The 12,264-nt window shown below is 34.4% G+C and overlaps 1 protein-coding gene across 3 annotated transcripts in view; it reads left to right on the forward strand.

Moving 5' to 3' along the window:
- Nucleotides 1-12,264, forward strand: part of LOC116779668 (leucine-rich repeat-containing G-protein coupled receptor 5-like) — a 116,813-nt gene that overhangs the window by 23,375 nt on the left and 81,174 nt on the right. For 2 of the 3 annotated variants that reach the window (XM_032674062.2, XM_032674061.2), the window contains exon 2: nucleotides 5,393-5,438. The gene's annotated coding sequence lies outside the window, so the exon portion shown is untranslated. The remainder of the gene's footprint in view (nucleotides 1-5,392; nucleotides 5,439-12,264) is intronic. The other variant, XM_061525967.1, reaches the window with a different exon arrangement.

A 12,264-nucleotide genomic window follows, 5' to 3' on the forward strand; every position in this document is an offset into this window, starting at 1 on the left:
AACAAATTATTGACAGTCCACAGATTAGGCTCATGTGGATAAATTCGATGTTTAAGGAAAAATAAAATATATAATAAAATAATTTCTTTATTACGGAAAAGACTTCAATATCTAAATATTGAAGTTAATTTGATTGTATGAATAAAACTTATCTTTGAAATGACCTAAAATGTTCTCAAAATTAGGTTCTATATGGAAAAACTAATTAAATACACCTAACTACTAGTATATGCAGGAAACACGAAAATAATTAAAATAAGGAATAACAAAAATTATTTAAATATAAACATATATTCATTGAACGAAATTAAATTTCTGGTAATTTTCGACTAGCGTAATAATAGAGTTTTGTAGCTCATATCGAGTTCAGATCGATTTACAAACGTAATTATACTATTCATATGAAAAACTTTTCAGATTCGGTTACTACCCTCCGTATGAACACTGTGCAATAGTGCTTTTATTTAAATCGGCGAAACAAGGACGCTAATATCAGATAAAATTATTAACATAATTCACGTAAGCGCGTTGTATCTTAAATTGTTGAACTTAAGAAACACGTGCGGCGAATGGAAGCCGTTTTTTAATTTATAAAAAGTTCATCGAACTCATGTTTATTGAATAAAATAGTAGATATAAACTTTCAATATCAAGTAACATATAAATTTTCTGTGAATCACAGGCATTAATCTAACACGTATTACAATCACACACAAACGAGACGTATAATCATGAAAGCGTAATATTTATATAAATATTAAAAATACATAAAAAAATTATAAATTACGTCGTCGGTGATTACGTAGGCGAAGTATTTATCAGACCAGTTAGAACACAATGACGACACGACTTTAATATAACCAGAGATATTACAAAATACTTGAAGATTTAAATAAAATTGAACATTATATTTTATATCAGAGGCCACAATGAGAATCGTGTAAACATATTCAAATGATGTCATTCTTCGATTCATTCTTATTGTCGGAGAATTGAATAAGCCGTTTATTGGATGTAATTTCAGATTTATGTACCAGGAAATAAGAAACATTAAGGAACTTACAAGTGTGGAATATAATGGAACATATTAATCGTTAAATTGATAATTACAGTTAAAACGACTAGGAAAAACCGAGTCATCGCTTCATTAACTGAATTTGTAACCGTGAATAGGCATTTTTGTCTATTTTCGAGTCCATGACACCTCCGTAACACAATACATGCTAATTACAAATGCCTTATGGAATATTTTTTTCATTTGTTCGTGCTAACAGTAAAAAGTAGATTAAACTTATGGTGTAATAGAAATGTTTATAATATTATGTTAAAGATTTCTAAAACGTGATGATGACAAGCCAGAGGTTTATTGAAAGCGTGCAGTGAAACTTTAAAGGTTTTAATTACAGTAAGTGGAAGCCCTTGCTTGGTCTCGCTCGTGGACTTTTATATATACACTACCGCGGATGGCTGGCGTCAATCTGTTTAATGCGTTGAGATACCTGTTCTAAAACAAAACGTAACTTTTTTTCCACGTCATTCATCACGGTCGAAATCTGCGAAACCAGCCGTGAAGGCACTGCAACATCTATAGTTTCCGAGCCAATGTTTTTTTCGCCTATTTAATCCGTGAATGTATGTGCATTTCCTCTGACGGCGAACATTTCCACAATTTAAAAGTTTCGTGTTCAAACACTCAAACAGAATTCTGTTTGACTGGATTTTAAATTTCATCCATTAAAATATTTCCATTATAGCGCACCCCTACACTCAGACGGGATTTGAAATATCACAAGTAACAGACGATCTGTGGATAGATGTCAAACGATATAAAACCTTAAAAAGATTATTTCGGCGGAGAAACGTCTGCGTTCATTTAAAGTCCCTAATTGCATATTTTACCGTCGCTTTTATGCAATCTTATGCTTCAAGAGGCGACATGTCGCAATGATGCTCTTAAAAATATATTCAAAGAAGTGAATATTTAAATAGGGCGGTCAATGCGCCCTCACGTGCTCTCAAGACGTTACCCTGTTACATTAAATAGTGCCCCTCTCAGAATTCTCGTTTTAAAATTAGCCGGACTTTTTAAATTGGCTGGATATATTTTAAATTGGATTAAGCCCCGGGCTGGCCGTGACACCGCAAAGAATATGAGTGATGACTCCGATATAACTCACCATACAATGCTACCAGTTCGAGTTGGCCTCCATTACTTTACATTTAAAGGAGTGCAGTGAAATGGTCCTTGCCAGTGCACTGTACAATGGTTATGGAATTAAAGCAATCTCTATGTTCCGGTTGTGATATAATTGAGTGTATGTGAATGTACCTCAGTGCCGTTACGCACAGTGATGCAATTGTAACGGTACTCGCTTTGCGCCACGGATTTCCTGGATTCGATTCCCAGGCAACACTGGAATTTTTAGTGATACAAATCTACGTCAAATCAGATATAGTTGGTCTTTTATTTATGTAACATACTAGATGCTTCCCACGACTCTGCTCTCAGACGCGGATACAGGTTTATAAATTTTACATTTCTTATGAAAACTTTGCTTTATTTAAATTTAAATAAAGAATGAAAAACTCATTTACACAGCCAGGATTCGAACCTGGAACCTCTGGAATATCGAGATGACTTTTTCATTCTATATTTTCTAATTTAATATAGAAAAGAAGGGATTAACTTATTAACTGTAGACTTAAAAGAGTAACAAACAACCTTACATTTATGAGTATATTTAATATTTGTAATATAATTATTTAATAAGATCCTTAATTGGAATTTTTTTATGAAATAATTTTGTTAGAAATTCCAGAGCTATACAAATCTATACAGTATATAGCTAAAATATAATGTTCGGGACAGAGCCACAGGGTCCTATCTCTCTTCCTCAGAGGTCCATTCATTTAATTCGCCCATTAAACGGCCCGTATACAAGATTACAAACATCCGCCGTCGGCTATGAGAAGTAACTAATACCAATTATGGTTGAGACATTTGGGGTGGGATCGTGGACGACACAACTTCAATTGATAAGTCTATCAAAATAACCTTAATTTTTATAGAATTCTGTTAAAAGGAATTGAGTTGAAAAGACAAGGACCTTTGTTTTGCTTGTTACATTAACAAACACAGCATAGTTTTAAAGTAAATTTGCATTTTGAGAGCACCCATTCAAGTCCCAAGTACCAGGGGTGCATAACAAAACAAGAGTAAACAACATTAAGTTAATCAAGGCGTCTCTAATCCAAAGGACTATTTGTCCTGGCGTCCGCGACATTAGTCCCATGTCCGGTCGGGATCATGGAATATCTGGGATTGACCGGGATTTATAAAGGGATCGTGAAGTTTAGTATCTGGTGGCTACTATATCAGCATAAGAAATTTCATATATAATTTTAGAGTACATTAATCATACCCATTACGCATGTTTTGGTTTGTGAGGATCAACCGTGATGAAAATTCCAAGTGGCTCCAATTTTCATTCTTCTTTCTCATGAATCATGTTAAAGAGACTATTTTAGAGCTCTTGAATGGTGTCTTGAGAAATTCTCCCGCAGCCCCTGTGTAACTGTTCATTTCTTTTTCACTTCGTTTTTGTCACCCACCAAAATCTATATTTCGATGAATTATATTTTAATTGTCCCAATTTAAACTTCTGTTTGGTTTTTAAGACGACAGTTGCTCCTCTTTTATCGTGTCCAATGTGCCTCCAGAGAGTCCCTAATCTATCCAACAGGTGACTCCATTTGATTCGTTCGTTGCTGTGATTGCGGAAATCAGCATGCAGATAGAAACAATTTCACAGATAATTAACCGCAAAATGACCTTTAGATTCAAAGTCGTTTCCAGGAAGTAGTTTCTATTGGGGGGTACATTAATAAATTATATTGTCAAAAAATATCTTTTGTCAAAAAGGCTTCATTTTGTAATTCAATGTCAATTGAAGAATCTTTGCATTTTTTTTATCTGCATATTATGTTAAATTAACACTTTGAACGGATTTTGTTAGCGATGTCGGCGTGTAAAATTTTATTTACGACAGAAACGCTGTTACGTAATTAGGTTGTAGGTTCAAAAGGTGAACTTTTCCTAAAGAGTTGTCGCAGATTATTCTTAAATATCGTCTGAATCACGTTTTAGAATCGTACGATTGTGTCACAGTTCGTGATGACATTAAAGCGAGATCTTTTATTACTTACCTAATATGTATATCAAAAGGCATTCAAATAGCTGACACATGAATGATATCATCAATTTAATAGATGAATTAATATATGTTCACACAGCCTTACCGTAGACAGGACGTTAGTAAAAGTTGGAACCTTAAAGTTAAGATAAGGTGTTTTTTTAACAATAAGTGAGTCTAGACGGTACCTTACTAAGGCAGTTATGTAAAAGTACCATCTATATAGTCTAATAGTCTAGTAACCACGAATTTTATCTTTATGTTGCAATTTTGTTACAGGGCGTCCAAATGCTATAAGTACGGCTTATTTATTATGTACAATAGCGGTGTTCGCGTCTTAATAGTCCATTCTGCTTTGTCACCTTTTAAATAATCGAGACGCACAACGAAACTCATTATGCATCCTTTGTAACATGGAAGGCAATGTAATCTAGATAATTCGCGTTGTACCTCGCATTCCCACGCGTTCCCGGCCCAGGCATATTGTCGAGGAAAATTGAAAAGGTTATTCAACTCAAGATATTTGAAGGAACAAATATATACATTTTAATTCGTTCCGGTAATGAGTGAAATGGAAGCATTCCTTACATTTTTCTGGCTATTTTTTTATGTTATGTATTTTTTTCATCGTCTATTACAGCGGAGTTGATATTTCTTAGCGATAATTATAGAATACGCTATCATGTTTTGCTTTATTGCTTGCCGTAAATGGCGTTTCAGTCAACAAAGAAGTTAATAAAAAATACACCAACGTAAGAAGCATTGTATATTATATAGGAACATTAATGATATTATAACTGTGTCCTTCGATAGTACTTCCTATATTATTAAATGCTTATATATATTAGATAAACCATATTTACCTTGTAGGTATACTTAATGTACATACCGTAAGAGGATGATGCGATCAAAGTAATCAGTAATTCATAATATTAATAGAGCCTCACCGGAGGCTTCTATTGTTATATATCGATGACGTCATTCCGCAAGATGGCTAGAACCCATTCTCAGAAGTGACTTCCAAATTGTATGTTAGGTACGTATGATGCCATAGCATGGCTAAAAAATGCCGAAGAGAACACGATAACTTTGCCATTGTTTTTAAAGACAATCATTAATGTCTACTGAAAAAATAACGTGCTCTGTGGACTTGTTTTAATTAAAAATGTTGCATTAATTTTGTTCTTGTTTTTTTCCAGATAGCGCGGGGATGAAAATCTTGTTGCTGCACAAATATATACCCTGGTACGTTATATACTTTTATATTATAATTAAGTAATAATAATAAAAATACTTTGGTCTAATCATTAAAAACGTATTATATCTCACATGGTTTGAAAGCAATGGTAAATGTTTTGTTGAGACCAAAAGCGAGCGGTGTCACAAGGTGCCTGTGAGCGACAAACTTCATTGCAAGTGAAACGCTAGCGGAGGCATTTTCGTTATCTCGGTGCAAATGTATCAGAAAATCGTAACGGGTCTTCTAGATTCAAAACCGTGGCTGGCTGCCGTGTCTCAGCCATTACCGGTATTAGAGCCCTGATCGCTATCGGAACCTCCGAGGTTTTTCTATTTAGAAAATTGATATCGATCCGTCAGACAACTCAGATATACTTTAGAGTTATAATATTTTTATCAATACTCTGTGATGAAATTATACTAATAATTTTATATAATAAATTTAAATGTGTAATTTAATATATATGTTATAATGAGTATGCTTCTTTTTTTTACTACTTTACTTCTTCTACATATACATCGTTGGAAGCCTTTGATTTGTGTCGATGATCGTTAGCTGAGATCACAAACTTTCAATGTTTCTCTCCCTAACTTAAGCGAAGCCACCTAATGTAACTGTATTGTATGAAAATGCTTTGACGTCCGTCTATTTCCTGATAGAATTTGTTGTTCACCAAAACCGCTTCCGATGGGGGAGCCGGACGCATTGTTTGTGATATTTCGACCAGAAATTATTGAGTTAAATTTGTCCGGAACCAATTCGCGTAGATGTAAGGATATAAGCCGACCGCTTTATTTCATTTCATCTTTATTGTTCGAACAAAATAATATTTATTTTCCTCTCTCTTTAAATATATTATCCGTTCGATTCGGGTTTAATTATTTACTTGTAAGACTATGATTGATGTTATTTTGTGGGAAAAACTATTTGTTTGTCCTCTGAGGGCTGAGGTTCCCGGGACGGTTATTTGGCTGGATTTTGCTGGTAACAGATGATATCACATTAGGTCTGACATAATAGGCGACCTTCACACACGTGGAGCCTTGAGCTTTAAACCCTTTGCCAACGACGCAGTGTAAACACACTATTAGATATAAGTAAGAACAAATCAACTACACCTTGATATGTGTATTGCTGGTATTAATGTATATAATTACATTCTTCTAAAGTAATTTGCGTTTTAGAGATAGTAATAACATGAATCATATAACTTATACATATGTACATGTTAATGTTAAAACCTGCGTGCACATTGCAAAATAAAACTATGATCGGCATAAAAATTAATAATACAAAAGATAATGTTACATCACATATTATTATCACGGTATATTTTTCCTTCGACTTTATCTCGGAGATTTATTTAAATGGCAATTCGGCGCAACCTTCACTTGACATTTGAAATTTTATTGCGAAACGATCGAGCTCTGCCACCGATCCCATCGAATTAAACTCGATTCGGTCCTGACTTGCATATTCAATATATATTATCGATACACCAACATTTTATGCCACGGCTATATTCAAATTATAAATGTTTCGTATATGCAATATAATATGTGGATTATTTGATTTTTCATTATGTTTACTGAAATATCGAAGCGGAGTAAGTAACATTTTGTCTAACTTCTCGATAAAGCATAAAAAGGTATTCATTTAGATTTTATTACGTAATTGGTCGTTTTATTTTCCCCTTGTCTGAACTATCAGCCTCGTTATTGTTTTGTGTTCCTTCCATCGTTTAGATTATTCGTAATACTTCATTATCTCTCGGAAAACATAAAACTATTGAAATTAAATAATGCATATAAAATATCTATTGGACATCGTTGTCATTTCCAGTGTGTAATGAGTCCTAAGACTGAATGATGTGTATGATCAAACATTTTACCGTAACCCGTCTAAACAAGCAGAGATCATTCGACATGTGGCGGATATGTGAAATCATTTGTTAATAACGAAGCCGGCACGAGCGCCTCGCGTGCGTTACCGTCGGCTCACACGCGACTCCTCTCTAAAATATATTTGAACGAACATCCACAACTTCCGAAACAATACAAATATATATTTTATAGTTTTGTTTCGTGTTATTCATGGCTATGTGTAACTTTCATATATTTCTAGTTTTGATTGCGATGACCTTTAAACTTTTGAGCTTGATATTTCTTGTGATTCACAACGTTAAAACCCCTTCATAGCGTTCCAGTAACTTGGAAGTTTACGACTGATATGACAGAAGTGTAAAACTTTTTCGTCCGAGTTACGTAATCTTAATCGCGTGTTACCTCTGGATACTTTCGTCACAGAATTTATCTCGAAAGTCTTTCGTTTCGAGACCGAGTACTTAGTCGCCTCACGTTCTGCAAACTTCTTTCGGCGCGTATCGCTTACAAACTTCTGAAACTATCAGACCGCTGGATTGTTTCCTCTCCACGGTGTCTTTAAATGCCGCTAAATACCGACGAATGTCTACCGTTCTCAGAGTTACATTTATATCATTTTGAATTACTCACACAATAACTAAAATATTTTTTATTGTCGTAACTTTACTTATACTTAGCATAAAATAATTTATACTCGTGAAGAACTTTGTACGACAGGGAGGGGTTGGTGGTGGGACGTTGATATTTGCTACACGTTACTGTAATATAACAGTAAACAATCATTAACGAGCCAACTAACTAATCAGTTTAAGCTTGATTAATTTCCCTCGCCGACGTCTTTCCACATGCATCTAATGAAGAAAGCCACGCCCTGTCGCGTCCTCATATATATTTAATGTATCCGTGATTGATGACGTCACCTCTGCCGTCACTATGTATTATGTGGGTGTCCGTGACGTAATTACGTGAAACAACATCACCGATAAAAGATGGATTAAAAGGTTACAGGAGAAGACGTATTTAAATAAAAGTTTTACGGAACTAAAGATGTTCTTAAAAACAAAAACCTAACTGACTGAAAATCCTGATATAAAGAGATATGGAATCATCAAAGACGTGGCGGTAATTTATCACCCAATAAACAATAACACATAAAAATGTTCAAATGACGCGCCGGAACGTCAAAAGCGTTGAAAGGGACAAATATTGTAAAGACAAAAGCGCTTCGAACGCCCATGTCGTTTTGATTAATAAGTGCCGTTGACATTCTAATTAACCCGGCTAAAAGTCAGCCAGCGAAGCCTCTTTGTTTACTCTCCGAATGAAACGCTCAAATACCAACTGATACAGGGCTTATAGATTGTAGGGATGTGTTGGTACATGTATGCTTTAGGATGTAATTCATTCGTTCAATCAGTCGTATCTTAGGATGAGTATCAATGCGATGTCGATATCCAAATAGGCTTTTGATTTGCTTTTTATAGAAGCCATCAATGTTGAACGCTGAGTTCGGGTAGCTTCGGGTTTTTGTAGACGTTTTATCTTTCAAATGTACTATTTTTTGTGATTACGTTTTTTTTTTTAATTAACTTTCTATACTTCTATACTTCTTTCAAGAATTAATTATTGTTGTTTACTCAAATAAGCTATCAAGTTAATTCTTATAAAGGGAGCTATAATGAGGGTGAAGGACAAATAACCCTCCCGTATCAAAAATATTTTCAAATTCTTAACAACATTGTCTTAATAGGTCACTGGATTTACCTGGCAGTAGCGTTTCTTTTAACACTAAATAAATTTGGCGCGATGCTTCACTATAATCTCCTACTGGTTAAGACGAGCTTTAATAAAGATCTCACATTTATTGTAACTCCAGCGTTTGTTATGTAAATTTACATATTAAAACAAAAGCATTACGGCGAGAAGCTAAGGTTAAACCTCTTAAACAATGCCCTCGTTGGATACACTACGAACCTAACCCCATTTTCCGGACAAAAATATTTAAAAGGTGGCAACACCATTAGTGCTTTGCGATGTAATGTATTTTTTGCATCTAATTTAAATTTTTACGCTGGCTATCTCCGGTGATATTACTACTGCGTTTTGCTCCAAGTTTTTGTTGTCATTCCTGTATATTGCCACTTATCCCCGCCATGCTAATTCGTGAGAGAATTTTATGTTTTGTTTATGTAACTAGCTTTTAACTTTACTCGCAACAAACATTAAATACAATGAGACTCGTTAAAGATTACAAATAGGAACGCTCTTTCGTTTTTATTACAAACCACTGCGGCTATATTAACAGATATTTTTTTAAGTTTTCATTATAAAATTAAAATATGAATAATTTAGAGATTTAGAATCCATCGCTGGATGTCGGTAGCTGACGTCACAGCGTCTGTTATTTAATAGGGACTTAACAAAAGCCAAAAAAAAGTATCACGTTGTCATCGAGATTAGAATAAATGAATAAAAGGACATAAATTACATTGAAAGAGTAACGGAGATAGATGTTTAGGAAAAAATATGCTTTCCAAATAGATTTTCCTTTGTTTAGCTTTTTGTACATTCACAAAAAGTCCGCATTTGACAAAAAAAACATACTATAATAAAAATTATGTTTCTAGGTCGAATTATATACGATATAGAAATATCAGTCGTAACGAATATCGGAGTGATATTTTCTTCCTATTTACTGAGCGATCGATTACTAATGAATTATTTAAGTTTGTGTAAAAATTAACAACGCAATAAATAAAGAATACACGTGTACTAAATAAAAGTGACGTCAACGCTTGTTACTAACCGGGAACGAGACAAATTCCCATTATTTACTATGAGTTGTGTTCATTAACCACGCGAACCGAAGTCGCAAATCATTCGCTGTAATAACAATCGATATCAAACCACTTCCGAGGTCTTATGACGTCACTCTCAGTGGGCGACATACTAAATAGTAACACACCATTTTCGAAACATTCATTATAATTAAATTCGATATGGTCCTTTTGCCTTTTCCATAGCAAGGTTGATTAGTCTGTTGGTTTGAAAGTTAAAAGCTTCCGTCACTTAAAATGTCGACAAATCTAATAAGGAAAGTTGATGTTTTAGAAAGAAGTACAGCGTTTAAAATTATAACATAAATCAGAAACCGCAGTTCTCGTATAGTAAAAGAAACAAAACGAGCGAGCTCACACGCCAATACCATGACGTCACCCTGTGAGAATTCTCCTGGATTTTATAAGCATGTGTAAATGCAGTTCCATAAAGTATAAAGAGAAGCTAAGTTGTACTGTATATAACATAAGTTATCGCTTTTACATTGATAAGTGATAACATTATAATATAACTTACTCGAAATGAAACATTTCTTGGATCCCTCTATATATAATGAATATTGTAATCTCGTGAATACGGAGAATTAACCGTTCGCGCAATCTGTGAATGTTCATCGTCTTCGTATTTATTGGGTAAAATAGGCCAAACAAAATTAGATGTATTGTATTTGGGTTTTCACGCATTTCCCCAACTATCTTGAGCGTCTTTCGCCTACTTGCCTCCTTCCTCAGCGGTTTCCGGTTCCTTTGTCTGTGGTGTAAGTTATTATTGACAAGCGTAATAGCAAATTAACTTTTACTTGCGATTAGCCGACAGTATTTTTACTAACGATGCTGTGAGTTTGTCTACCACACAAACAATACATTTCCCGGTTTATTCAAATTGATCGCAAAAAAAGAAGCTCTTCTTACAAATCTTTTTTCCAAACAAAAAATAATTTCTGCTTGTGGTTTATTCTCATTCTGTTTTTAAAACTCAAAATTAGATTTTAGATGACGGCCAAAACAATCAATTAATCGACATGTCTATATTCCTTAACGTAATCACGAGATATACAAGAAGGCGGACTACTCGGAACCGAAAAGTGATAATTAAGAGTAAGGAAGTTTATAGTTTCCGGTTCTTTGAACTTCAAACTAAACACGGCCACAGTGCCTACCTTTAACATTACTTTCGGAGTATCTTTAATGACATAGACAGACCCTTGGCCTTCTAAATTCTATTAGAATATATACCACTACCTATTTTATATTTAATTGAAACTTTAAAATATTTTGTTTTCTTAAATCCGGAACTAATGAACTCTGAAAATTGTGTCCAAAATATTTGTGAATCAGCCGGTCAATCCTGGGTTGCTGCGAGAAGATTGCTCCGACGTCCCCGAAATAACACGATTAACCGAATGAAAGGGCCAAAACGAACAAAGCAAATGTGATTACCGCGTTGTCGGCTAAAAGTAATAAGTAATATTTCTTCTGAGAACCGCTTTTCCTTTATATCTTTATATTGGCCTGCTCACGAAACCGTACAATTACATACGTACGTAATACAAACGTAAATTATCCCAAAAATATAACCGAAATTAGTTGAATGTGTTACCTTAAGGAAAAGGTTGAGTTTCGCATTTCGAATGTACCCAAACTTACTTTCCGTACCATTCACCACATACAGAGTCACTTAATACTCTTTAAAATATTAAGGATATTTAAAACTACCTAGTAGATATATTTGAAAAACTGATAACCAACATTTCTTTAAAAGAGTGCACATTAAATGTAGAAAATAGTAGTGTTGAATAATATGTTACATAACCCAAAAAACGTCTTTGGCTCGCCGCGGGGTAACCGCGAAATGTCATACAAAAGTCATCAGAGTCCTGTTCCTTTTATAACAAAAATAGTCGAAACTCGATCGCCGGCAGCGGAAAGCTGACAAATTGTCGTCTGCGAAGTTGTCACCCCGGGGACATCACAGTTAGTGAGAGCAAACAGCGCAAGTTTATATTTAATCTCGGTCAAATATCTGAAGTGGCATACGTTTTTGTTTCATGCGTAAATTAAATTAACGACAGCGGGATAGCACACGAACCTGCAATAAAACCAATTAAATC

This window comes from Danaus plexippus, chromosome 2, assembly GCF_018135715.1.
Source record: "Danaus plexippus chromosome 2, MEX_DaPlex, whole genome shotgun sequence".
NCBI lineage: Eukaryota > Metazoa > Arthropoda > Insecta > Lepidoptera > Nymphalidae > Danaus > Danaus plexippus.